Consider the following 26,573-nt stretch of genomic DNA (forward strand, 5'->3'; position numbering starts at 1 on the left):
AAAATTACACCAGTTGCCTTCTTAGGTACTGTTTCTCCTTGGAGTTCACTGCTGGAATGTTAATTTTTCTAAGATTCAGTTAAAGGCTTTATAGTGGCATATAGTGTCATAATGTATGCAGCTTTAAAACTCTCTGAAGTTAACTTTCTTATAATAAACATTTTCTAGTGCTTATGCTTAGGAATATTGATTTGTTGGGGTTTTTTTTTACACCTCCTGGATACATTAGCTCCAGTGGTGTGGACAGATAAACACTTCACTTCCTTCAATGTGAATTCCGTGCTTTAAAATCCTTACATTGATTCCTGGAAAAAGGAGAACAGAAAATAAAATGGTTATTGGTATGAAAGGGGTTTACTGAAGGCTTGGTTTGGTTCTTTATTTTTAAAGTTAGCAAAGATATGCTAAGCAGGGTCTCCTGACTCTTCGTGTTTCCATTCATTCATGTCTTAAATTTACACAAGATACCAGCAAAATCAGAATTTATCCCCTGAGATACTGCAGAAGTGTCAATGCACTTTTCTTCCTGGCTTGTGTTAATGCAGGAAAAGAGGGTGTGTTTAGTTAGCAAAATATGTTCTGCTGTCAAAGAAAGTTCCCTGCCACAAAACTCTCATTAATGAGATGAAAATATCTGGAGGTTCAGAAGCTTCCACCTAGTGAGGGCACTTACTGAACACATGATGAGCTCCAATGTTGCCAAAGGAACTTCACGAAAATGGTCTGTGCTAGCTTGCAGAACCAGAGCATGTCTGATGGGCTTGCCTACATGAGAGATGAATCTATGTGTTTGAAGGATTAGTTAGTGAAGCACTGCAGTTTGGCACTTGGATGCTAGCATCTATAAATGAAGTTAGAGGTGTTCTCCCTACCCTAAAGATTAACTTGTGCTGCTGTGGAGGACCAGACAGAGGTGCCAGCTAAGATGTACTGCCTACCAGAATGACCCTTAGAGATGGAACATAAGAGTTCATAGAAATGACTTTCTAGGTTTGTTTTGGCTTTAATAGAATACCTTTTTTTTTTTTTTTAAACCCTACAAGAATTTCAATGTCACAAATTGCAACATGATTTTGGTTGCAACAGTTGAGCAGGAGGATACACTGAAACTGATTTTATTTTCCTGAGATTACAGTTTAAGTACCACAGTCATCACTCATATGTATATAAATATGAGCATAAAGTAAATCTTATTTTGCTACTTGTTAAAACAGGTTTTGATACACTTATTAAATGATACAATAAAACAAATACAATAAAGCCTTACTAAAGAAGGGGAATGCTGTATTTTACATTTAAGTGAAATTTTATTACTAGAACTTGAGTTGTGCAGTCTTGCTGGTGGTGCTTTCCCTAAAATGAAAGTGCTACCCTGATTGTTTCTTTTGGTAGTGGCAGACATGGATAATTTTTTCTGTTAAAGATCATATATGACAGCTGTTAGTGTAACCATTCTCTCTTGAATATTCTCTCCAGCCTGCTTCTCTTTAGGGTAGATATTAATGTAGCATGAAGTTAAACTTTTATGTAATTAAAACCAAACAACTAATGTGTTTATGGCACTTAAAACAATAGAAGTCTTCACATGCATATAGAATGGAGAGCATATCAAAATTAATGTCCTGTCCTGGTGTGAAAGAATGTGTTTCACCGGAGTCCAGTCACAGCAGATGGACATTTCTTTGGTGTCAATTACTTTCTTCAGGTACACAATTCACACTTGATATTTACAGGAAGGTCTTATCAGCTCTCTGAACTAGTTTTGTGTTGTTCCTGATACTCTGATACCCTTAATTTCTACTCTTAAAGCGAGTGTGTGTTACCAATACCCTCCAGCTGATGATAAATATTACTGGTTACATTTTCCTTAGGCAGCACAGTAACCTTTACCTTGATAAATGTCTCCCCTGGTAGTCGCTGGAAAATACTGGTTTATGATCTCAGTCTGGATGATACAGGGCATACCTTGCAGAATTACTCTTTGCTGTGCTGCTGCTTGCCAAGAAGGATATTTTTCATTCTTCTGCTGAAGTTCTGCATAGGAAGATGTGTCCCAGGGATATGCTGGTGACCACATCTCAGATGTGTTCTGTGATAACTGAAAGGCACTGAAGAGACTCTCTCAGAGTTTTAATACTGTGGCCCTTGGGTGTTGTCTGAGTCTTCTTGCATTACCTTCCTAAGCTCTACAGCTCAAAACTATTAAAAGTGTTTCTGAGGATTCATCAGCTCAAGCCGCAGAGGTGTTCTGCTCTGGCTGTAAATGGCTTGGGTTCAGTCTGTTGTAAATGCCTGTGCTACGTGGTCACAGCTGTTTATGTGTGCAGATAATTGATGTGAAAGTGGATGATCAAGTTGGATGTGGTTGCTTAAAACCTGCTGCACAGGAAAAGTGGCACAGAAGGCTGTGGAGTGTGCGCATACCCCCACCTACAAGGTGCAGTCTTTTCTTTGAAAGGCCATGCTAGTGTTGGTGAGTGCATGCAATGAAAGAAAAAAATAATTTAGGATGAGTTGGCAGCATCTAGGTAATTTTGCCCCAAATACTCACTCCCATGTTTAATCAAATCATTACAGGACTTTTAATGCTAGGGTTTTTTAAGGCCTTATTTCTGTTGTTGCAACTGATGGTTCATTTTCTCAACTGTTTGTTTTTTTCCATTCTGAGAGGAAAGCTGTTCCTTTGAGATGATGTTAAAAAAAAAACAACAAACCAAACACACAAATGTAAAAATCCTTTTCTTTTCTGTAGTCTTCTACTCAGAAGTCTTCTACTCAGTTTTGCCCAGAGTTTGGAGGGAATGCCTCTTAAGTATCTGGTGCCATCTGTGCCCACACAGGAGGCAACTAATAACAAAAATACTTCTATAATGATATTAGAAAGTAACACCCTACTCCAGGGTGTGCCACACTGTGACACATCCAGGATGTTGAAAATACTCCTGTGAGCTCACACCTCCCCACCAGAGTGAAGGTGTGCAATTGCTAATACAGATTAATCACTGGTGCCCTGCTCTGATTGCTTTCCCAAGTGTACTGATAGCTTTCTTAATGTCTTTTAAATGAGGAAATATAAAACCCTGTCATGTGAACCTTTCCCTGGTGGGGTGTTGGATGGGAATGAGTCAGAAGGCCCTTCTCTGGTGTTGGAACTGGTGTACAAACACCCCACTGAAACCTGTTTCTACTGGTTTGATTTGTTAATCACAGAGCGGTGCCTCATGGGCCTGCTCCTCCCCATGTCCTGCTAGCACAGAGCACAGAGGAAGACACTTTCTGCAGATCTTCTCGAGAGTGAACTTGCCTTGGCAACAGGAGAGCAGGACAGCTCCTTAAGATATGGCAACGTGCCGAAGTTTGTCTCTCCAAAGGTCCAAAGGCATGGCTGCCTCCAAGGCCATTCCCATAGGCCTGTAGCTACCCACCCTGGAAGAGCCATCCCTTGCACACTGAGGGAGGAGAGCATGGTGTGAGTTAGGCATCTCCCAGTTGTCTTGAGATGGTGACAGAGACAGCAGCTGCTGTTCCCCTTTAGCCACCCTGACCTGCTGCATCCTGGTTTGGAAGGTCTGGAAGAGCTCAGATTTTTCCTTGGGTGATGCTGAGCACTCTTAAATGTTTACAGTATGTTGGGTCTTCTGTAAGTTTGCTGTAGAGCTTTTTTCCTGGTCCTGGGGAGAAGAGCAAACAATAGACTGCACACATCCTTTGCTCGTCAGCTTTATGGTATCTGCTGCCAGCTTGTGTTACTTTGGGGACAGAGCCTGCTTAAGTTCAATTCAGACTCTCCACTCCCTCAGATGCAATTTAATGCTGTCTGCTGATCAAGGAAGGTGGTGCTGGACAAAGAGTGCTTTGTCCGGTGCTTTGCCTCCCTGGGAAGAGCAGGTGGTGCCAGGGAAAGCTGTGCTTGTTCTTCTGAGTGAGTTGAGCAGCACAGCTCTGATGGGGTAATTTTAAGTTCAAAGAGCTGGGTGAGATCTAAGACAGGGAGGGACACTGCCTTAGAGAGAGAACTGAGAAAAGAACTTAGGTGAGTCCTTTCCAGCCAACAGGCACACCACTCCCTGATATGAAATGTTTTGCACTTTAATTTGTGTTTTGCTTTGAACTTGACCTGGCACTGAGCTATCACATAGTTCTCCCTAGGCTTTTGTGCTCTGCAGTAGAATATCACTTGCTAGAGAGCAGGGCTCACATGCAGTACTCCTGAGAGAGGCAGGCTGCCATGTGTACGTGGGCTGGTAAATGATTAATGAATGGATATCCTCAGAAGAAAACAGAAAAATAAACCTACCCACACATTTAATCCCCCCAGTAATCAAGTTTGTGTTGTTTTTTTCTTTTTTTCTTGAAAAGGGTTGTGTACCTGAAAAGCAATTGGAAGTTTGAAAACTTTTCACAAATACTTCTAATAAAAGAGCATTGCCACCAGCATATACCCTTCATGCTTTCAGAAGAGAAATATGACTTCTGTAGTTCTGAATACTTGACTGTGTTATGTTTCTTGAGAACAGCAGCCTTTCTCTCCCCATAAACATATAGAAAAAAGTGCATTTAATATTAATTTAAAAGTCTGATTGTAAAATAGTGCCTGAATATTGCAGAGAGAGAGGGGGCATTCATTTTATTGAACAGTTTGTGCCTCCTCAACTCTGAGATCAGTAATGTCCATAACACTTGTAATTGCCCATATAGCTTTGTTATATGTTTTTCTGGAAATGTTTATGCTTTAAAATATAGTTATTGACTTGATTTTAGTTTGTTGCTACCTCATTTTCCCCACAAAGGCTTAGTTTTTTATTCTAGGAAATCACTGCATTGTAGTCTGGAAATTCTTTGTATTTCTGACTTCTCAAAGCTGTCCCCTTGAAAAACTGGATGGACTCTTATATACAAGCAAATATCCATATTTCTCTTGGTTTTTTTTCCTCGGAGAGTTTCCTTCAAGTTGTCAGACTTTCCCATGGTCCTGTCTGTTATTTCACTTTCTGTGCCCATTTACATTTTGAAAACACTTCTCTATTGATCTACAGTGCAATGTCAAATTGCAGAATCAAAATGCATTCAGTGAGATTGCTGGCAAAAATTAATTATTTCTTTTTGGATCTGTGGGTGCACTTGTTCTTCCTGTTCTTTCATCTCCCCCTATTAGCCAGTCTGGTGAAGCAGCAGCTTTTTACCTAATTTTAATGAAATATTCCCCTTTTGTCAGATCACCTGTGTTGGAGAATCCAATTTACTTTGCATTTTGTTTTGTATCTGCTAAGGAAAGTACACATGTGTTTTCCTTCTTTCCATCCCCTCCCCCCCGCCCTTTTCTTCTAGAGTCATGTGCTGGCAGCTTCCCAGGATGGAAGCTATGGATCAGAAATATCTCTTCAGTGTGGAGAAATTATTCAAATTTCGTGTCAAGTGAAATGATGCTGAGCAATTCTTCATCAGGTTGCACAGCTGAGAATCTTTCACTTTTGACTTCATCTCTCTGGACCCAGCCAAACTTTTTTTGCAGTGTCTAGTTTCCCTAAAGTTACCATCTTCATAAATTAAAATCAGCAGACTGTGAAACTGTTTCTTTCTTTGTGTATCCACAGCCTTATGTCTGTGAGATTCTTGGTATCCCCTACAGAACCTGTAGAATTTGCTTGATCTTCCGTTTGGTGGGTGGGTATATCAAAGTTTGTATCCAGCTTTTTAATGATACCACATTCAACACTCTTTTAGTTCCAATTTACCTTTCAGATATTTCAGATGGGCCAGACAGCAAAACTGGAACTGCTGTAAGAGTCTGCAGCCCTCAAAGACTGTTGCACTTTGATGTAATGAGAAAAGTAGGATTAGTTCACAGGGTAGTAATATTTCAAGCAGAGGAGGAAAAGTCTGATTATGTTCCAGAAGTTAATGGAAATAAAATACTTGCATTTTCTCTCTTGCTTTCTAGCCTGGAATAAGAGTCTTTGGTTTGTAGACACCAGTTCCACTATAAAATGTGCTTGGTTTTGTGGAATTTGCTTGATGCCTTAAGCACAAAGGGACCTAAAGCTTGTGATGACAGGGATATTTTTCAATCCTTTTGCAGTGAGGTACTAGGTGGGAAGATACTTTCAGATACACTAGTCTTGATCTCTTGTTCTCCTCTGCTTTGATTTCAGCACAAGTATAATCTTATCCTTGTATTAAAAAAACAAAGCACCCTAAGATTTGGCTCAGCATTTAACTTTGTGTTTTATTTGTGAGGAGGGAAGTAGGGAGAGAGAGGGAAAACCCGCATCATTTACAACAGATGACTTCTAGTATCACATGTTCCTCTTGGACTTCCACAGTTCTTGGCTGTTACTCAAAGTCTGTGGACTTGAAACTTGCTGAAATTCAGCTGTGACCTTACAAGTGTTCACTGTAAGGTGGTTGGTGGGGTTTTTTGTTTCATTTTGTTTGCTTGTTTCAGATCTCCATGGGCAGCAAAAAAGCCGATTAGAGCTGCATCAATTAGGAAAAAGTTCTAGAGGCTCGTACAAAAGAAATTAACTGGGGAGGATGACTTTTTGAAAGATTGCAGTTGAGGGAAGGGTAGAATAGCAGCCAGGAAACTGGTTCCCAGAAGACTGGGAGATGGCCTGAATCACACAGGACTTGCTTGGCATTGCTTGAATTACTTTGCCTTAGCTCTTGGCTGGAACAAGGGAGTGAGTGCTGGGCTCATTTGCATGATGCTGGAAAGACTTAAGTGCTTGGGAGAGGGTCTTAAAAGCTGCCTAACTTAACCACTGGGAAGCTGAGAGAAAAAGGCTGATCCCCACTGGGAATCTGAGGTGTATTCAGTGCTGCACTTGAGGTTCTGGTCTGATCCCGCATTTCTATTGACTTGAAGCTACCCTAAGCACTAGGCACAAGGAAATTGGAAATGTGGCTCCTGAGTTCTCAGGAGACAGCTGTTCTCCTCTTTCATGAGGTCTAACTTCAGAATTCAAAAGGGAGGAGGTACATGAACACTACAGACTACCCAGCTGGTGAGCTCCTGCAAGCAAGGTTGAGGCAGGGAAACAGTGCCTGTTTCTAGGCACTAAGCAAGGCATGAATAAAGTGAGAAGCTGCTTCACCCCTTGCCTTCCCTGACAGAAAAGCATTCAGTTACAAGTCTCAAAGGATAATTAAGATGGTCAAAGAGCCTATAGTCTGTAATCGCAATCTGGAACATCACACCAATTTTCCTTAAGTAGGAATTTTACAGTTTCAACACCACCCATCTGGTCTTGAAGTTATCACTTGATGTGATAAAGAGTAAAGAGAAAATAAAGGTAAAGACTATGTTTAATCAGTTGAAAAAAATATGCTTTCCCTTCTGTGCAAACTTAGGGGAAGAATTTTTATTAAATTCTGAGAAATGGTGTATTTTGAGTTGGTGGTTTGTATGGGCAATGATGCCTTTTGTTAATCTGTCATAAATTCTGCATGAATTTTCATACAGAGTACCAGGTGGAGAAGAAAGCAAGCACATGTGACTGCTAGGAATGAAGCAATCACCAATGCAGCTACCCCATGACTCTTACCTGGGTCACAGTTCATGCTAAGAGTGGATGAAGACTCTTGCAAAGAAGTACAGCCTTTAATGCTTGGGGATTTTGATTATAAGCTATTGCACATTTCATTTGGTTGATTCTTCTGCTTTTGGTTTCACTTTGTTTCAAGTTCATCCTCACTTTTTCCTTTCCTGATGACTTGTTACATGGACTAAATCTGCATGGGAATTTGTGAGGGAAGAAATTGCCATGAGCTTTCTATAATTAGTCTATGAAATCTCTTTCAGACAGACTGTCTCTTTTCCTTCTGGGGGCTGGAGGGGGAACTGTTACAACTGAGCTAACATGGCAAACAAGCAAGGCAAAAATTATTGATGTCTTTCCCTTCAGTAAATACAGAACCCAGCTGGCAGGAATGTAGAGCAGGAATTTTGATAGGTCATGTGTGGTTAGGGAGGGAGCTGCAGAGAAATCTTGTCTCACAGGATGACGTCATCCTGTGAATTTTTGGATGCCCAAACAGATGATTTTTTTTTTTTTCTTTTCTTTTCTTTTTTTTTTTTTTTTCATCCTGCTGGAGCCAATATTTGCTGCTGAAAACAACTGATAGGAAGTGTGGTAGGAATTCTTCAGTCAGTATTCTCCCTATGGAAACCGGCACTCTTCGCGTCTGGGAACAAGAGCCGGTCACGTCAGTGCTGCCAATTAAAGCAGCTGACATCACTGATGTCCTAAGCTTTGACTGAACTACTGTACCAATTGGTGCCAATAGGAAAATAAAACCGTGCTATTTAAGTCATGTATAACTGTTTATATGGAGAATGTAATTTGTGTGTTTAATTTAGCCTGTGATCCAATGCAGTGATTCTGCTGTGTCAGGGAAAGGCACTTCTGTGAGCTTTGAAAGTTAAAGAAGTGGAAAAACTGGCACTTTCCTCTGTTGTGGGCTGTTGTACAGAAGTTTTCTGTTCTCAGTTGGCAGAGATGAACTTCTTTCAGTGGCAGGGAGCTGGGGGGAAGCTATTAACACTAATAGCAAAGGTGACCATTATTACCTGCAGAGGAGAAACATGGGTATTTAACTTCTTGCTCTGAAGGACCTGTGCAACAGAGAAACTGAGAGCCTGTACTTACTTTCTTTCAGCTTTATGTACAGATGTCAAGTTCTGTCTTCCATCCCCTTTACTTCAGGTGAGCCTCCATTCTTCTGTCGAACCCAAGTGTGCAGTTTGAGTCCAAAGCTAGGTAGAGCAGGGGCAAAAAAGGAAATCCATTGTAAGAAGGCTTTCATAAATGCCCTCAAACAAGGAATGCCAGGCTGCTGAGCCAGCTGTCACAAAATCTACAATGCTCACAGACACTACTGTCATCTTGGATGGTTGATAGCCTATGTAGAGTAAGAAAGACCTTTTAAATCCATGTGTTAAGGTTATGTTTTTCAGGGGAGGCATCTTGACGTCACACTCTTTATATATTTGTCACCAGTTCAACCTTTCCGGTTCATCTCACGTGGATTCTGTATTGCAGTGGACTGGGACTAGCCAGCCAAGTCTGGCTGGCTGCATTTGAGTGACTGAAATAAATCAAGCCAGCTGCATCTGGTCATTGTTGCCTTTTCCATGGCATTCACCTGATCCCTCTTTTGCTGTGTGTGGATCAGCTTATCATGTGAAAGGTCCCATTTTTGTTATGATGGCTGCACACATGTTCAAAAAGAAAGAGGGATGTGTGAGTAGGATGAAAAATCCCATCTGAAAGTCTTCATCAAAATGATGGGAAGTACATTCATTATGTTCTGCCAGAATAGTTGGTCTGTGTATTTTATTTAATTTTTAAAAGTATTTATAACCTTTTGAGCATAGGCAAGTGTGAGGTGTGTGTCTGTGGAGGACAAAGCATTCAGCGAAAAGTACTGACATGGGAAAGCTGTTAAAATGCTGTGTGGGCCCCTTTTACTCAAAAAGTAAAGTCTGTGTAGGCCAAGTGGGATCACTGTGAAGCTTGATGGGAAAAGTGAAACAGGGATGAGGTGGATGGGCAGGGTGACTTGAATAATCCAGTTCTTTAGCTACTATGTCTCTGATAAATTAAATACTAGGGCTCAAAGTATATGGGAAAATTAAGACATTGGCTACACAAATAGCATTGCCAAAAATAGAACAACAAAAAAAATAGTAGTGCTGCATTAGATTCGTGGATCTGAGTTGAGAGATTCTTACAAATATGGCTTAGAAACCCAGAACCAATTGCTGAGAAGGATGTGTCTCTCAGAGTCACTGTAGGAGAAGAGCTAAAGCATGTCCTGGGGTCTGGGTGAGAAATACTCTGTGTAGGAATGAAGTTGCTGTATGATACTAAATCAGCCTTAGGCTTCACTAGACACTGTGAGACTTAGGATTTTGGGAAATGGTCAGTAACTGTTCTGTAATTTTTTCTATGCAGTGCTGTTGAACCATCCATGAGAAAAGTTGCTATAGAAACATAACACATGAATTTAGACAAACTTTCTAAATAAAATCAATAGAAAACCTGAATTTGAGTTCAGACTGGTAGTGTCTTAAAACAGCATGTAAATAGAAGTGACATTTATAATAAAATCTAGTATGCATGTGTTCCTATCTGCAAAGCTGCTTTATCTGAGTCTAAAAAAAGGCTGAGATGAACTCGAAATCCTAAGGGTTGAGGTGGGTTGGTGGTTCTTTTTTTTTTTTTTCAGTTTGACTGCTGCTGTCTGACCACTGTCCCACTTCAGGAAGTATGTGGCTGCCTATGGGTTACCTGTTTGTCTCCTGGTGTGTCAGTACACACACCATCATCATCACAGGCACACAAAGGTGTCAAAGGATCTGATGGATCTAGTGAATCCAAAGATCTCTAGGTAGATGGCTGGGACCAGATGTGCTTGTGCTGACTTTTGGCATCCTGCTGGCTCTGGGAGTGTTAGGGCAGTAGTGGTGGGGGAGAGGAGGGAGGGGGAGGTAGGGGACAGTAGCAGCAGCATGGGTGGTGGTGGATGTCAGCAGGAGGGAGAGATGGAGGGACAAGGGCTCCCCACTGGGAGGACAGGAAACACCAGTCCTGCAAGGATGAGGCGTTCTGCCAATCCTGCTTTGGGATCGTGGCTCCCCTGTCAGACTGCTAACTTGCTCTGAGCACCGAGTAGCATTCAATACTCTGCCTAGGAAAATTTCTGGTGCCATTTTAGCAAAAAGTTGCTGTGCTAATCTGCACTTCTGGTTAAAATTCTAATGACTAGAATTAGTCTGTCTAGAAGAAAGAGACATATGGCAAGCAAATGGCCTTTTTTAATGAGCCTCCCACTCAGCAGTTGGCTGCTCATCCAGTTTGTGTGTGGCACAGTCTTAGAGCAGCATCTTCTTGCCAGATTTAAAAAAAAAATCAAATCCTGCAACTTTTTGGTGAGTTTCCTTTCAGGAAGGGGGGTGGGAAACATCTTAAAGTAAGTATTAAAGAAAGACAATAACTTCACTGTAGCTTCTGCAATGATTTTTTACCTAAGCTGTAAGAAAATATTGCAGAACCTGTTTTAGCAAACTGGAAAACACACAGTTCTTTACCTCTCAGTGGTGGCTGGGTACCATATATACTTTTTTAGAGCATGTGAAATTTTCAATGACAAATAAAATGAAGTAACATAATGTCTGCCTTCTGAAAGTCACAGTAGTCTGAAAGGCTGTAGTAAATGATTGCAGCTGGTCTATAAAATCCTATTAAAATGAATTTCAATAAATACTTGTCAGAAAATACTGTGTTTGGTAGCCAGTAGTAGGTCTAGAGGATTGGTGGGACCATTGTTTGTAAACCATGGGTTCCACCAGTATGGGAGCATAAAATTTATGATGATCAGTCTCTGCTGTTAGTAATGGCTGTGTGACTGATCTAAGAGAAATCCATTGCCAAGGTGCAGCTGTGTAAGGATTCAGGCAAGTAAAAACTTATTTATGCCCAACTTCCTCATTCAGCCTTATGACTTCAGATGAACTAGTGGCAAGGTCAGGCTGTCATTCAACATTTAACCTTGCCTGTTGAAGAATATTCTGTGTTGTGGCAATGACTTTTAGTATTGGCTCTGACATTAGTCGTTGTTCTCATGTTGGAATTAGCTTGTGTGTAGCAAAGGGAGAATACCTTGTGCTCCATCATCTTGCTGCTAACCCCTTCTGAAGTTCCTCTTGTCCAGTAGTGCTGCTTTTCCTTCTTGCTCTGATTTTTAACACTTTTCCAGGCCACTCAGTGATTGTTCTGAAAGTGTGAAGTACCTTCCCACCCTCCGTGTGCACTTGTGGCTACCCATCCCTCAGCTGAAGAGTGAGGGCTGCTTGTGCAGTCCTTTATCTCAAGCACTGCCACTACATGGTGGGTTTGTTGGATCCTCCATGGGAAAGAGGCTGGTTATGTACTTCTACAAGAAAAATAGAGATGTGTTTCAGACCTGTTTCAGTAGGATTGCCTGAAAAAAGAATAGGAATTACTGGCGTTCACTGGGATGGTAGCAGCCACAATGTGCACCTAACCCTTCACCTGGTGCTATTTACTTTGTCTTTAGTTGCCATGACTAAAATCCTTGTGGCTCTTTCAGAAGAGAAAAGGAAGCTATTAGCAGCACTGACTGTGTTCATCCAGCTCTTTTGATAACGTATGAACTCGTAATTGCAACTTAAAATAACTTCTCCCAGTCCATCCCTTGCCTGCACAGTTGTTATCTAAGCAGCCTGGAAACAGAGCTGCGCTGCTGGCCTCAGGCGCTGCCAGGTCTGGTGTCTGACAGACTGGTTCGAAATCTGGGGATGAGCTTTTCAGCTGGCCAACGCAGCCTGGATGTTGGAGGTCTTTTTGCAGACTGTTAATCTTCAGTCTTGCAGGCTTTCTTCCAACTGTTGTGTCCAGCAGGGATTCTTGGGGAGCTCTCCCTCCCCAGGCCTTGCCTGGACAGGAGCCAGCTGAGTGCGAGCATACAAACCTTTTTTATGTCACATTGCTGGTGACCAATTATAGCAGCACAATATGGAGAGGGGGAGAGCAGAGGCATTTGACCCTCTGCATTTGCCAAGTCGTATTATCATAGCAAGGTGTGAGTACTAGCCTCTCTCTTTCTCTCTCTTTTTATATATATATAGATATATATGTATATGTACAGTCTCAGTATTAGATCTCACCTTGATTTGATTTCCAAAGTATCTGTATACCTGAAGGCAGACTACTCCCAGATACTTATTCTTGGTGTGTAAGCAATAAAAATCATTCATTTTGAGTGGGTTGAACCTTTCAGGGGGAAAATGTAAATATATTTTAAGAAAGGTATGCTCATATAGGCAAATAACTAAAAAAGCAATGCAACAAAATTGCCTACCTAATTTTACCAATTTGACTGAGCTAAACTGTGTTCTTTGCTGTTGGGATGCTTGTGGGGGATTTAATTTTTTTTTTTTAATTTAGGTTTTTCCATTTTAAAGCGTAAAGGGTATGTACACTCCTTTAGCGTGATGAATTAAATAGAATCAATGAGGAGCTGGTAGGTCCTGCTGACTGTACAGTAAATAGCTGATGGTTTCCTATCTGGGAGTAAACTCATAAGGTATCTAGTTTTATTTCCTTTGTCTTGAATTCATCTGAAAAAGAAAATTTAAATTTTAAAAAATTTAAAGAAAACTTAATGCAACTCAAAATCAGGCTTTTGCACTTTCCATCTCTGTTTCTCAAAAAAAGCCAGAAGAATTCTTTCATGTGCAGGTTTTAACAATAATATAGTACTTTAATGTATTTCAGTATTTCATCTAGCTTCAGGTATCTAATGTCACAGATCTTAAGAGCACAAAATGAAGTTAACTGATCTGTTTGAGGGAGATGGTGAAAGATGTATGTGGTGCTGTGAAATTCCTCTATGGCACGTTGCCACAACTTGTATACCTCTGAGTGGGTGTGTAAAGAAGCTGGTGTTTCTATTAGAAAGTTTCTGCAAAAGAAATTCAAAGTCCCCACTTTCCATTTTGGAAAAAGCTCTTAAGGGAGTGAGGAAGGAAGGTTAAGTCCTAGAATTAGAAACTTAAGTTTCTTAAGTAACTTAACTTACTTAATTCTTAAGTAAGTATTTAAGGGCTAAGAAAATTAAATTTCTCTTCCCCAAGTTTTGAAAACCAAGCTACTATATGAATGCTTCTGAGAGGATTGCTCTGCCCAAATCACTAGCAGAGTTATCTGCTGCCTTGCTTAACACAAGGCTACTTTTTCAGGGTAAGAACATTTTCAGCTTTAAATGCCTGTTGTGCTCATAAGCTGCTCTGATGGATAGGAGCTGTACTGCATGTAAACAGAGACCCTCACTTTGAAGGGCCTGTGTCGTAGGAGCCATATGCTTGGTTTATGTGCATATTTCTAGTGTTTGCATTGTGTGTGGTGATGATGGGTATTGATTGTTTTCCACAGTTGTTGATCCAGTCACAGTGATACTTAGATTCATTCATAAAATAAAGTGGAGGAGAAGATAAGCATTTACTGCCTGGGGCCTCCCCTTGAGTACAAGTAAGCCCTGCTCATCCAAATCTGAATCAAAAGTTTCAGCTGTTGCATTTTGAAAGGCAGCACTTGAATAATACTTGATCTTGTTCATAATTTAGTTGGATCAGTTTAAAACATACTCTTTTTGTAAAGGCTTAGTTGTTTATAAAGCTCAAAACCTTGTTTGGATGGCTGTTTGGAAAACTAAACTGGGGGACCTGGTTGGTAAGCATTTGCCCAAGGCTTCAGTATCATTGACTTCAAAAGAAATCAACAATAGAAACTATTTGGGCTGGTTTTGGCAGATCAGGCTTTTTGTTTCTTGCTTTCCTCAGTTGGAGGGATAATCTTGGGAATGGAGACTGAATACTTTGACTAGCATTGTTTTAAATATTAGCCTCCCTTACAGGAATTCTCTGTAGTAAACAAATAAACAAAAGTGTTTTAGAAGTTTGTTCCTACATGTGTGGAACCATTAAAATGAGCACAAACACCCTCTTACCTATGTCCTCAAACAGTTTCTCTGAAATAGATTTAAAAATAACTTTGCGTATTGTCTTTTTACACTTAGGTTCTGTTTGTTCTGCAGCCACAAGTCCATGTTGTTGTATGCTACAGCATGTCGTATCATGGCTTCTTAGGCCAGATGAGTTTCACAAGTTAATTATGCTTAAAATTAACAAATGCTATAACTCTGAAATTTGTCTTGAGTGATTGGTTTTGTTGTTCTAGGACTTAGTAACTCTCATCAGGTAACTCTTTAAAAAGTATTGTCTTCATTTGAAATGCTCATCAAATTGTTTCTGCTGGTAATTCCTCACTGGAGGAAAATTTCTTTTTTCTCTGCCTTAAGAAGGAAGTGGCTGTAGCAAGTGGGTGATGTCAGAACTTTTGGGTAATGTTTGGAGTAAGAGAAAAAGCAAACAGCAGGGAAGGATTCGATGGAACTCTGCATTGGTCTCTCAGGAAAACTTTCAAGGATATATGTAACATTTCCTTAACTGAGCCATTGAAATTTTTTTTTTAATCTTTGTCTTTTTTCAAGACAGTGATAAAAATCATAATAATTTCAATGGGAGCAGAGCTGGATTACTAATAAGGGCTCTTGAGAAGACCCTATTTCTGAGTATTTGGAAATACTTGTATTCTCTCTCTGGTAGTCTGCTCATACTACTATGGTTCAAAAAGTGATAAATATAAGGAAGCAATGTGGGTGGCTTTTGATTATTTGAACACAGTGCCTTGGATCTATGGGTTCACCTCAGTGAGAGGAGGGGGAAGCTATGGATGGCAAGGCTTCCAAACCTTACTCAGGGGCAGCTAAGATTCAAAAGCCTTTTGCCTTAAACATGGAAGCTTGATCCAGTGGCTATAAAAGAACACCCATCTATATACAGAAATAAATGATAGCAATATCAGTTTAATACCCAGGGATGAATGGAGATAATGCAGATAGGAGGGTGCATATATTTGTTTAGCTGATTTCATATGAAATGTAGTTCATATGTAGTGGCAGCAACAACAAAAATGTGATTCCATATTAAATTTACTTTGTAATAGCAGCAACAAAGAACTGTATCCTTACAAACTCGGATGTAAGTACAATTATTAACTTTAAATGCACTGAATTAGTCGCTCCCAACCACCCACAGCAATGGATTTATGTGTGTTGTGTCTTGGGAGCACCTTTTAGGTTCCTTACTCTTGACTGCTGTGGCTCACTGAGGGATGAACATTATCAACATGGTTTCCACTGAAAAGAGCAGGTGCATGATCATATACAAAGGATTTGTATTATTTAATGTGAGCACCTCTTCCTGAAGAGTTGGACTGCAGACTCTTTGAACCATATCCAGTCAAGCATTTGGAAACAGAGGCTTTTGGCTGTTGTTTCCTCTCTCTTTCCTTCCAGTGCATACAATTGCATACATTAAAACTAGCTGGTAGAGGTTAATACTGTAGGATAACTTTTGAGTTTGAAAAAGAACAAGAACAAATTAAACCCCACAAATCCAAACTGTAGCAAATCTGGTTTTGTGTCCGTGTACATTTGTAGGACTTTTAATCGTAAATGGAGTGTATACTGTGCAGAAGTCAGTAACACAGTAAATGTAAAACCCCACAGTACTGTTTTCATGGATGTCTTTCAGTCCAGTGGTAGATATTTTCTTTCTTCCTTTTCTTTATGGGTTATCACTTAAGATTTGTAGAGAACTATTAACTTCAGTGTTTGACTATTCCAGAAGGACTGACTAATAGAGATGACAAAATTGTAACTGTGAACAGTTACAGAATAAAGAGTTCAGGCCAAAATGGAAATCAGACTTTGGGTGTCGACACAAGTATTCTTCTAAATAGTGTAAACAACCAGACAGATTATTCTTAGCAATGATTAACAAACCCACCAGAGATTTGATTGCATCCAGATTATAATGCAACATTTCCCTCTGAGCTGCAAAGTCAGTTACTTTGTCAAAATAGTAGCAATCTAACAACCTCTACTATTTTTTTCCTGTTATTTTGTGCCTGTGTGTGGTATCACCTTAATGTTCTTGGCTACTTAATAGTCTCACAGTAACTAAAGCAAAATCAAAGTAAACATGTGAAGAGCTGCTAAGAGATTGCTAAACTCGTGTAGAGGTTTAGTAAATTCCCCCAAATGAAAGAAAGCATTTCTTCTGTGCCTGGCAAATTCTTTTGCTGGAATCTTTCCCCTTATGTTATCAGACTGATTTAACTGTTTGTTTATTTAATTATTTACTGGTTTTTGTTTTTTTTCCTCTGCAGATGTACTGGCTCCAGGCATTGGCAACTAACCCGAGTTATATTTGTGGAGTTGATGTTTGTATTGTATTGATTGTGCTATTCCTAAATATAGCAAAGTCACTTTTAGACTGCTCTCTCCCTCTTGTTTTGCAGTTGTTCAAAGATACATGTTAATCTGTTAAGCACTACTGTCCTGCAAGTTCAATTACTTAGCATTTAACTTTTGAGTAGAAGCTTTGCGATCTTGAGATCTGTGAAAAGCAGTAGCGGAAAAATACCTTTATGCTGTACTTGGCTATGAGAAATTTGTAATATTTTTGAATAGTTGTTAACTGTAAGAGTAGATTTTGGGACACTTAAAAAATCCCTGAACATTTCATTGTGCAGTTAGCAAGACCATCATATTATTTGGCAAAAGCCATTATTAATTTCTTAAAAAGTTACTGGTGTATGGTCTTAAAGGGTGCTTTGTGTTAGCATAAATCCTTCTCAGGTCCAGAATGGTGGTAGTAGGTTTTCTATGGTTTTTAAGTTCTGTAAACCTTCCAGTAAGAGGCTACTTATTGCTGTAGTTTTGCAAGGACAGGACAGAGAGGCTATTCCTGTGGTTCTCTGTGAGATGAACTGCATTCTTGGCTATGAACGTGCTGTTGAAAGTCTTGGTCTGGAGGCATCTCAATGTTTAGGCCCAGGCAGGAGAAAGGAGAACTTCCCAGGTGAAACAGGATGAGACTGAAGTTCCACAGGCTGGACACATAGCAAGAAGGTGTTAAAACCCATATGTAGATAATCTACTCCTCTTAGATGAGACTCTGTATTTTTATTTACCAGATGCTACAGGCTGAGGTGATGGAAAATGAAGGGGAATTCCTGGCTCTGGGCTTAAGTATTTGTGTGGGCTTGTGTAATAGAGACACAGAATTAAGAATAGTAACTGAACTAGCCTGATCCTGACCAGAGACCAGCATTAAAAGTACTTGGTCTCTGGCTAGAAAGGAATATTTGTGAGAACAGTTGCAATTTGGCACAGAGTTGAAGTATATTGGTGAACACAGATGCAAAACTAGGAGAGCATCATGTAATTCTGATATGTCTGCCTAACCACTGTCATTTCAGAAGCGGCAGCGGCTTTTTGGTTACATAGTGCAGGAATCTGTTCACGTGCCCCAGCTGTGCCTCAGCTCTCGGGTTATCCTCCATTGGCTCTGCAGAGGTGCCCCACTGCTGGCATGTGCACGCCTGTGGTGGCCAAGTGGGACACTGCTGCAGCACAGCAAAGTGGAACACCTGCTACACGCTCCTTGCATGCTATTTCTGTTTAGTAAACAGAATGAAAAGCACTAGAGGAAGTAGTAAAGATGATAATTTGTAATCTTTTTAAATCCATGATGTAATCAGGACCCTTGGAAGGACAGATTTTGTAATCATCTTTCCTGTTTTATTAGTATTATCTTGAATTGCAAAACTCTTCCTATTGTCAGATCAGTTTGTGGGTATATTTATTCTTAGGGGCTGGGACTTCTCTTTCATCCACAAACTGAACTGTTAATGTCTGGTGTATTTACGTTACACCCATTTGCCATTTTGAGTTCTTGAAAGATTGCCGTCTGCAGTTTAACATTCTTCACTGACCATATAGTATTAGAACTTTCTTGAGTCTGATTTATATGACCTTTCAAAGGAACAGCCATCCTAGTTCAGTTAATTTGAGCATGGTGCTAACAACACCAGGGTTATGGATTTGATTCCTGTATGTGTCATTCACTTAAGAGTTGGACTAGATGATCCATGTGGGTCTCTTTCAGCTCAGAATGTCCTGTGATTTGTGAATCTGAATGGTGCATTTCCTCTAAAAATGCTTAATTCCATAGCTTTTTCTAGTCCTTTCTTCGTCCTGCTGAAATTAACTGGTAAAAATCCCTTCATAAGTTCTATATGTTGACTGCTTACACATAAATGTGAATTTCACAGAGCAGTTAGTTAGTCTGCTGTATGTCTAACATACTGGCTAAGGTTTTAAGCAGGACTGAAATCAAGCTAACAAGGGCTTAAATCATACAGCTAAAGGATATGAATGCAAATTCGCCAAGTGTTGCAGCCCTAATATCTAAATAGTCCTCTAAAAAAAAACCTGCTGCTTTGTTGCCAAGATTTTCTTGGGTTTTTTTTTGTTTGTTTCTATTTCTTTAACAGAGATGGAAAAGGTGCTTTCTTTTTTTTTTTTTTTCAAACTGATTTTATTTTTTCCCCTCATTTTGGAAGGTAATACATCCAGAAGTACAAATGTGTACTACTTAAAATTTATTTTCAAAAATGTAGCATTTAAAAAAAAAAAATAATTGTTTGTGCTGCAGAACATTTTAGGCACCCGGAAAAAATGCTGCTGAGACTTCAGAAGCTTCTTACTTGAGCTGAGCTGTGACTGGTCTTCAGCTGTATTTAGTGGATAGTTGGAAATTAAAATAATACTTGCACAAGCTGGTCAGAACATGGAGCCATGAAAGCATTTTTTTATTCCATGTCTTGCTCTTACATGCTGACACGGTAGCAAGAAATGTGTTTCTAGGTGTTTGTATATGTGTATATGCACACAGTAATCCATGATCAATCACCAGGCTACAGCTCATTTTCTTACACCTTATTCTTTTCTGAAGAAAAGTGAGTATCTGTATGACATGTTCAATTTCAAACTTGGTTTAACCAGTTAGAGAGCTTGACAGTCCTTTTTAATTTCTCTCTGTACAGCAGCCTTACTACCAGAAGCACCATTCAGATACATAAGCAAATCGTCCTTGTGGTGGGAAACTTTGTTCCTGCTAAAGGCAAGGAACAGAGGAGAGATGAAGAGGAGATGGCAACAGAGTATATACATTCAGGGTATATGCAGGCAACTCTTTAGAGTTGCATGGATCTTCTTCAAATGGCTGTATAACTTTTTTTTTTTTCTTCTTTTTTTTTTTTTTTTTTAATCTGGCAACCTCTTCCTCAGCTGAGTGATGCTTCCTGCCTCCCTTTCTTGGTAGGGAGCCTGCATGTTCTGCCAGAAAGCAGCTGTCACTTGACACAATCTGTTCTCTGCTCCGGCGTAGGCTGGCTGCTCAAAGGGGAGCTCTGTTGATTCTTACACATTAGGAGATTAGAGAGTGACTTCAACCTCCCTTGGTTATTAGGGCTTAAAGACCAGCTGCAGAGTAAAATATTTGGAGCCTGTTTCACTAGCTGTCCTCAGTGAAGTGTGTCAGGGTTATGTGCTGAAGGAGAAAGGGGTGTGCAGTTCTGACATCTATTCTGACATCTACAGATGCTTTAAGTGTATCATGGCAGATGTGGAAAAGGGAAAGCTGGGGGAAGGAAGGTGTATGTATGACCTCACAGAGTTTATTAAGTGGGATTTTTGGTTTTATTTTTTGCAGGGGTTTAATAGGTAAGGTCCATGTTTTAAAATTTATATGTATGTATTGTCTACATATATACTCATATGATCATACATATCTAAATACACACACACACACATCTGTCTGCCTGTCTGAAACTGTGATAATTGCTACTGCCACCTTGTTTTAGTGCCTGTTAGCAATTCAGAGTTGCAGGATGTTCTTCCTGAAGGCCAAGTTCTTGTTGCAAACAGAAGAATAATGGGGTAGTAATACCAAGCTTCCTTAACAGCTGTAAGTGAAAGAAAAAAAAAATACTTCTGCAAAATAATTAAGCCTGTTTGGAAGGTAATGAGCTCCAGACTCACATGCCAAGTTGCAAGAAGTTTCTGAGTTACAAGAGACCCTTGTATATGAGCTTAATTCTCTAGAATAAGCTTTAATTAATAATTGGTAGTACAAGGAATTTTGCCATCTACTGAGTCATCTGAGAGTCCTGTCTAAAATGTCTCCTCAGGACAACTTTGAAAGAGTCAGTAGTACCCTGTATAAATACCTTTCCTAATGCTCTGTTTCTGTGATTACTGTCCAGAAAGCCTGATATGAAAGTAACGCCTTTGGGGTATATTAATTAAATTTAATTGAAAAGCAGTGTAGCTGAAGGAGATAAGAAGAATTGATTATCCTTTGGTATTTTTCATATTCTTAAATCTGAATGAAAAATCTTTTTTTATGTAATTTTAAGGCATCCTTACACTTGCAGTGTATACAGTCTTAAATTTAGGAGAATTTCTGCTAAAGACATCTTTTTTTTATTCTTAACATTTATGCTTCCATGCAAAGACAGTACAAGTAAAGCCTATTAGCTAAACTAAAGTGGTTTGAGAAGGTAATGTGAAAAATTGGACTTCAGTGTATATTTAGAGTTCTCCAGTGCTCTTATAGGAAAGCAGATTGTATACGATTTGACCCATTTATTTTACTAGAAAAGCAATTGTAGACAACATGGGAATAACTCCCATCTTGGAAAACGATGAGAAATGTTTTAAAGAATGCAAATGTCTCCAAAAAAAAAAAAAAAAAAAAGGTTATCTGTTTAAATGCAACATTATGTTTCAATGACAAACTGTGACCTTTCTTGGTTTCTTAAAGTGCTTATTTTCTCTTTCAGGTTATGAAATTGAGAATTGTCACAATAATTCAGAAAATTCATGTGTTCCACAGACATTGTCCATGACTGTTTCAGCTGTTCAGTGTTGTTAGAGATCATGAGATTGAATCCTTCTCGCCTCTCTCCCACCCCTTCCCTCTCTTCTGTCTGTAAAGACTGTTCTGTTTGTGTAGTTCTTTGGAACAAAATCCACTGACAGCAGTCTGTGCAATAGATTTATTAAGCAAATACAGTAGCTCCTTCTGTAGCTTCCTTTCCTGTATCGTGCCTGTGACCCTTGGAGTTTTTCCAAGTTAATGTCAGTCTCGTGCTTCATAGTCAGATACATTAATTATGCTTATGTGGAACTGAGTGTCTTAGAGTTCATTCATTCATTCATTCATTGCTTCTCTTCACAAATCTTGCCAAGTTAACTGGTTCCTAGAGGTGTTTGGTTCCAGCAGAAGGCCTTTAGGTTATGCTCTGTGGGACCACCTGCTAGCTGCTCATTGGTGAACTAGCAGAGCAGCGGTGACACCGTGCTGCTCCTTGTTTCCAGCTTTCACCTGACAGTTGAAAGTCAAAAACCAGGACTACCCTGGAGACTATTTTAGTACAGCAGATTCATGCAGGCTTGTGTAGTTGGAGACAGTCATTGTAACTTTGCTGAAGAGGTTGGACCACTTACCTGCTGTTGAAGTTGTTCAGGGTTCTCTTTTTAAAGTTATGTCTTTGACCCATTTGACTTTTTCCTGTAAAGATCCTGATATTTCTATGGCCAGTATACGCTGAATAAGAACAACAACATAAGAACTCTTTGCTTTTCACAGCTGAATTAAGTATAGTCAATAAAACATTAAAAGCCATTACTGCAGGGGTAACAAACTTGGAAGTCTTCCTCTTCCCTCAAAAGCCTCTTGTGTATGAACTGTGTGTACTCTTAACATAACTTCTCTAAGCCTCTGAGGGAAAATATAAGGCAAGTGGTAGAAAATCAAATGCAAAGCAAAAATTAAGGGTCATGCCTCACTGATTAAACATACCCAAAAAAAGTATTTTCTCTTTCAAGTAACATGATGATCACCAAGTATTTGTCAAGCCAAGTAGAAGGCATATGTATGGTGCTTCTCACAATGTTCTGCTGTTGTAGGTGTGAACTACTTGGTGTTGCACAGACCTGGAAATCTTCTGCAAAAGTACACTGGGTACATTTTTACTTAAGTGGTGTATCAAAGTAACAACCTGAATGAAAACAGAGTGGAAATAGTGATGGAGCAAGCCTGGCAATACTGAATGATGACATCTTTCATGTGATGGTAGGAGCAGGAAGTGCAGCAGAGTAGGAGGACAGAACCCAGCTTTGGTTACTAAATACGGTGACTGCTGTCAGGTCTCTGCTAGTCTAATTCTTCCCCAGTGGATGAGTAGGATGTGCAGGGCTTGCTGCTCTGTAGGTTATGTTATACATAAAAACTGTAGTTCCTTTGCAGGCTCATGTATGCTTACATAAATGAAAGGACAAGCTGGTCTAACTTAGGTGATGAAACTTCTGTTTATGAGGACTTTTGATTGCATATTGACTCAGTTATGCCTAGCTGATTGTGATGACACTGTACCTCGTTAAATTGAATTAATTTGCATATTACCTCTGGAGTAATCAAGAATAACTGTAACTACGAAGTGCTTGATTTTGTCACATCAGTACTCTGAAACATAAACTTTCAATAGTGACAAGAATGGAGAAGAGTAGATTTCCTAGCACAGTTTTCCTGGAAACTTGATTGGAAATTTTTGCTTACGATGGTATTTGGGGCTAATGGATTTGCCCCATTATTTTAAAAGTAGTAGATGACAAATCAGAGTCTGTACTGGATGTTGATTGCTACCAGTAAAAGAATTGTTGGGGGCCTGCCAAAGCGTTCAGTTATCTGGCTTTTTCCAGGTGTGTTTTTGTTTGTGAATTCTCTTACTTTACTAAATGCTTCCTAAGGGCTTTCCTGGAGATTCAGATGTTGTCTGTAATCTTATAAAGCAGTTTATAAACACATTTAATTAAAATCTATATAAGGACTTAAGGTTTATGGGTAATTATGGCTGTCTTGCAGCGACTTAAAAAACTGCCTGATAGTTTTGCATGGGCAAATAAATGTAAGTAAACTGATGAAAGCATCCAATTGAAGGTTAAAGTCTCTGCTTGTCCTCTCTCTGAATTGAAACTAGAGTGTCATGACTTATATGTGATGCATCAGTTCACATTTAGAGGCTGTAAATCCTGCACAGATGAGCCAAAACTGAGGAATACTTCCCATAGTATTACTATTTTTATTTTTTTTTCTTCCCCCTCCTGTATTAACAGGAAAACTAGCTTTTGATGGGTGGCCACTCTGTCCTTGGGAGACTTGAGGTGATTTTGACCTTCTGTGATCAGAGCAGGAACTCAGCCCTAGGCCCAGGTCTGAGACTTGGACAGATTACTATTACGTGGCCTAGCTGGAGATGGGGAGGGAGTTCAGGATTACAATTTTCCTGGAGTGGCTCTTGCTTGTTATCAGTGGTAGAGACCCTACTTGGAGCTCCAGCTGCCAAGCACCTCTTCCAAAGGGCAGTGCAGGGGGTTGAGAAGCCAGCCTGGCTCTGCAGGGAGTGTGCTGTCTACTTTGGGATGTGAATGGGTTGCTCAGGAGAAGATGGAGGCCTGCACTTTTATAATCTGCATGCACAAACCTGAGCTGCTTCTCTGCTGAGGCTGTTGGAGAGCTACGTCAGAGAATCATAGAAGGCACCTTAGAGATCCTCTAGTTCCAGCTCCACTGCCATGGGCAGAGACATCTTCCATTAGACCAGAGGCCCATCCAGTTTAGCCTTTAACACTTCCAGGGATTCTCTGTGCAACCTGTTCCACTGTCTCACCACCCTCACAGGAACAAATTCTTCCTAAAATCTAATCCAAACCTTCTCTCTTTCAGTTTAAAGCTCTTCCCCCTTATCTGTCACCACACATGCCCTGGTAAAAAGTCCCTCTCCAGCTCTCTTGCAGGCCCCCTTCAGGTGCTGTGGTCTACCCAGAGTCTTCTCCAGGCTGAGCAACCCCAGCTCTCTCAGCCTGTGCTTCAGAGGCTCCTGAGCCTCTGATCACCTTTGTGGCTTCCTCTGAACTTGCTCCAGCATAATCTTCCTTTGCTACTTGCAGCAAGGCCAGTGTAAAATCCCTCTGTTTCTGTGTCCATAATGAGACAATCAGTGGTAGTTGATTATGCTGGCAATTTTGGTGGACTACAGAGCTGTTACTGTGATGGTTTGTAATTGATCAGAAACCTGAACTTAATGGCCATGGGGACTTCACAGTCCCACGTTTCTGTGGATTCTACATCTTGCTGGTACCAAAATGCCAGCTGATATTTGGGGTACCAGAAAGCAGAAGGCCTTTGGCAAGCAGTCTGAGCAGTTTCTGGCTTTTCCCTGTAAATCAAATAACTGTCAGCTTTTTAAGTAACTGTCTAATCTCTGACTAACTCTTAGCTAAAATTTTAAAACCTGGATTCCCTGGAATGTCCTATTTCTTTCTCTATGGAAGAAGTGAGGAGGAAGGAAGGGAAAATGCAGGCAGAGAGGGGCAGTACCCGTAGTGTTTGTAGGTATGTTGTCTCACTGTGACAACAAGTTATATAGAGAGGCATAATATTTTTGTTAGACCAGCTGGAATTTCACAAGATACATTTGGAAAAGGCAGGCAGACTTTTGGGCACATGGCTCTTAGGGAAGAACAGCTATTTTTGCACTGCATGGGAGGGATGAGACACATTTATTCTTCCTTGGCGGGAAGAATAAATGGAGGATTTGAGTATTGAAGCAGGAGGGCAAAACAATTTGATATAGAGCAGAAAATGTTCTGAGCCTCTAATTTCATCTTTACAGGATGAGATTTTACACTTTCTTTTCTCTGTGACTAGGCACTGTTATTATTAGCAGATAGCAGTGTGAAAAGCACCCAGTTTAGTACTCTGTGGGCACCACATTGTTTTTTATGCACAGGGTGGTTTGGCTTGGAAGGGACTTTAAAAATCCATCCAGTTCCAACCCTCCTGCCTTGGGCAGGGACACCTTCCACTAGACCAGGTTGCTCGAAGCCCAGTCCAGCCTGGATGGGAAGTGGTGCTTTCAGCTGAGACTAGTTCTGATTCTTGGTTCTTCAGCATCTGGGAAATTTGCATTCTGTGGGAAGGTGCAAGTGAGGAGAGGATGCTTTCTTGTTACACAGGAAGAAGATAAATAGCTGTGTTGGAGACCTTCACACAAGTAGCCAGCAGTGCTTACCTTAACATGAGTCATCTCCACTTCAACACCTGGTCTAGCTGTGTGGAAATACAGACTTCTTGTGTTGCAGGAGAATTGCTGATGACTGCCTGGTTTTTGAGGCATGAAAGAGAGATGCTGCCTGTACTTCCAAATCTAAGAAATTAACCATGATAAAGGATATTGTAGTAGAAAAATCCAGTGAAGATTTCTTAGAAATAATAATTTCTTGGTTTATGCAGTTAAAGTAGTTTTTTTTTTTTAATGAAAGAATTGTAATAATATTTTTAAAAGCAAACAAAAAAGCCAATAATGTATCTCTGTCCTGTAATGTCACTAACTGCATGTGCCTTCCTATCCTCTAGTCTCAACCAGTTCTACTTCAGAAGACTGAAGATGGTTGCTTACTGTGTAGTTTTACACTTACTTGATTGAGAATGGACTGAAGGGGATTTCTGTAAGCTGGGTGAATGTTTTATTCTGCATGTGTTCACCATCTGTGATTAATCTGGATTAAAGAGGTCACATATGCAAGATTTTAATCTAGGCACTTCAACCATATGAAAAAACCCTACTGGTGTTTTCTAACAGGACAGAACTCAGAGTGATTTTAAGAAAATTTTGATTCTCTAAATAACATCCTAGCACCATTTTACTTTGCACCCTAAATATTAGAATCACTATAAATATTGTGTGGGAGGCATATAACAGAAGATAAGTGTGTTAAGATGTCTTACATGCATATAGAGTGCTAGATTTTTTTGTTAGTCTTTGTTGGGAGTAGTTGCCTAAGTAGTATTTAAGCAAACAGCATTCTTAGAAGTCAGATAAGCCAAGGAGTTCTAAAAGACTCTTGTTGTTGATGGTTAGGGAGCAGAGGGATCTAATAATTTGATTTGAAAGAATATTCACTGGACATCTAGAAATATTTCTAGAACTCAGAACACTTTCCTATGC

General features: G+C 39.9%; 1 protein-coding gene across 2 annotated transcripts in view; it reads left to right on the forward strand.

Annotated features, from left to right (window-relative positions):
- GAREM1 (GRB2 associated regulator of MAPK1 subtype 1) overlaps positions 1-26,573 on the forward strand; it is a 101,873-nt gene that overhangs the window by 24,055 nt on the left and 51,245 nt on the right. The gene's annotated exons all lie outside the window — the stretch shown is intronic.

Source organism: Cyanistes caeruleus, chromosome 1 (genome assembly GCF_971803275.1).
Source record: "Cyanistes caeruleus chromosome 1, bCyaCae1.hap1.1, whole genome shotgun sequence".
Taxonomy (NCBI): Eukaryota; Metazoa; Chordata; class Aves; order Passeriformes; family Paridae; genus Cyanistes; species Cyanistes caeruleus.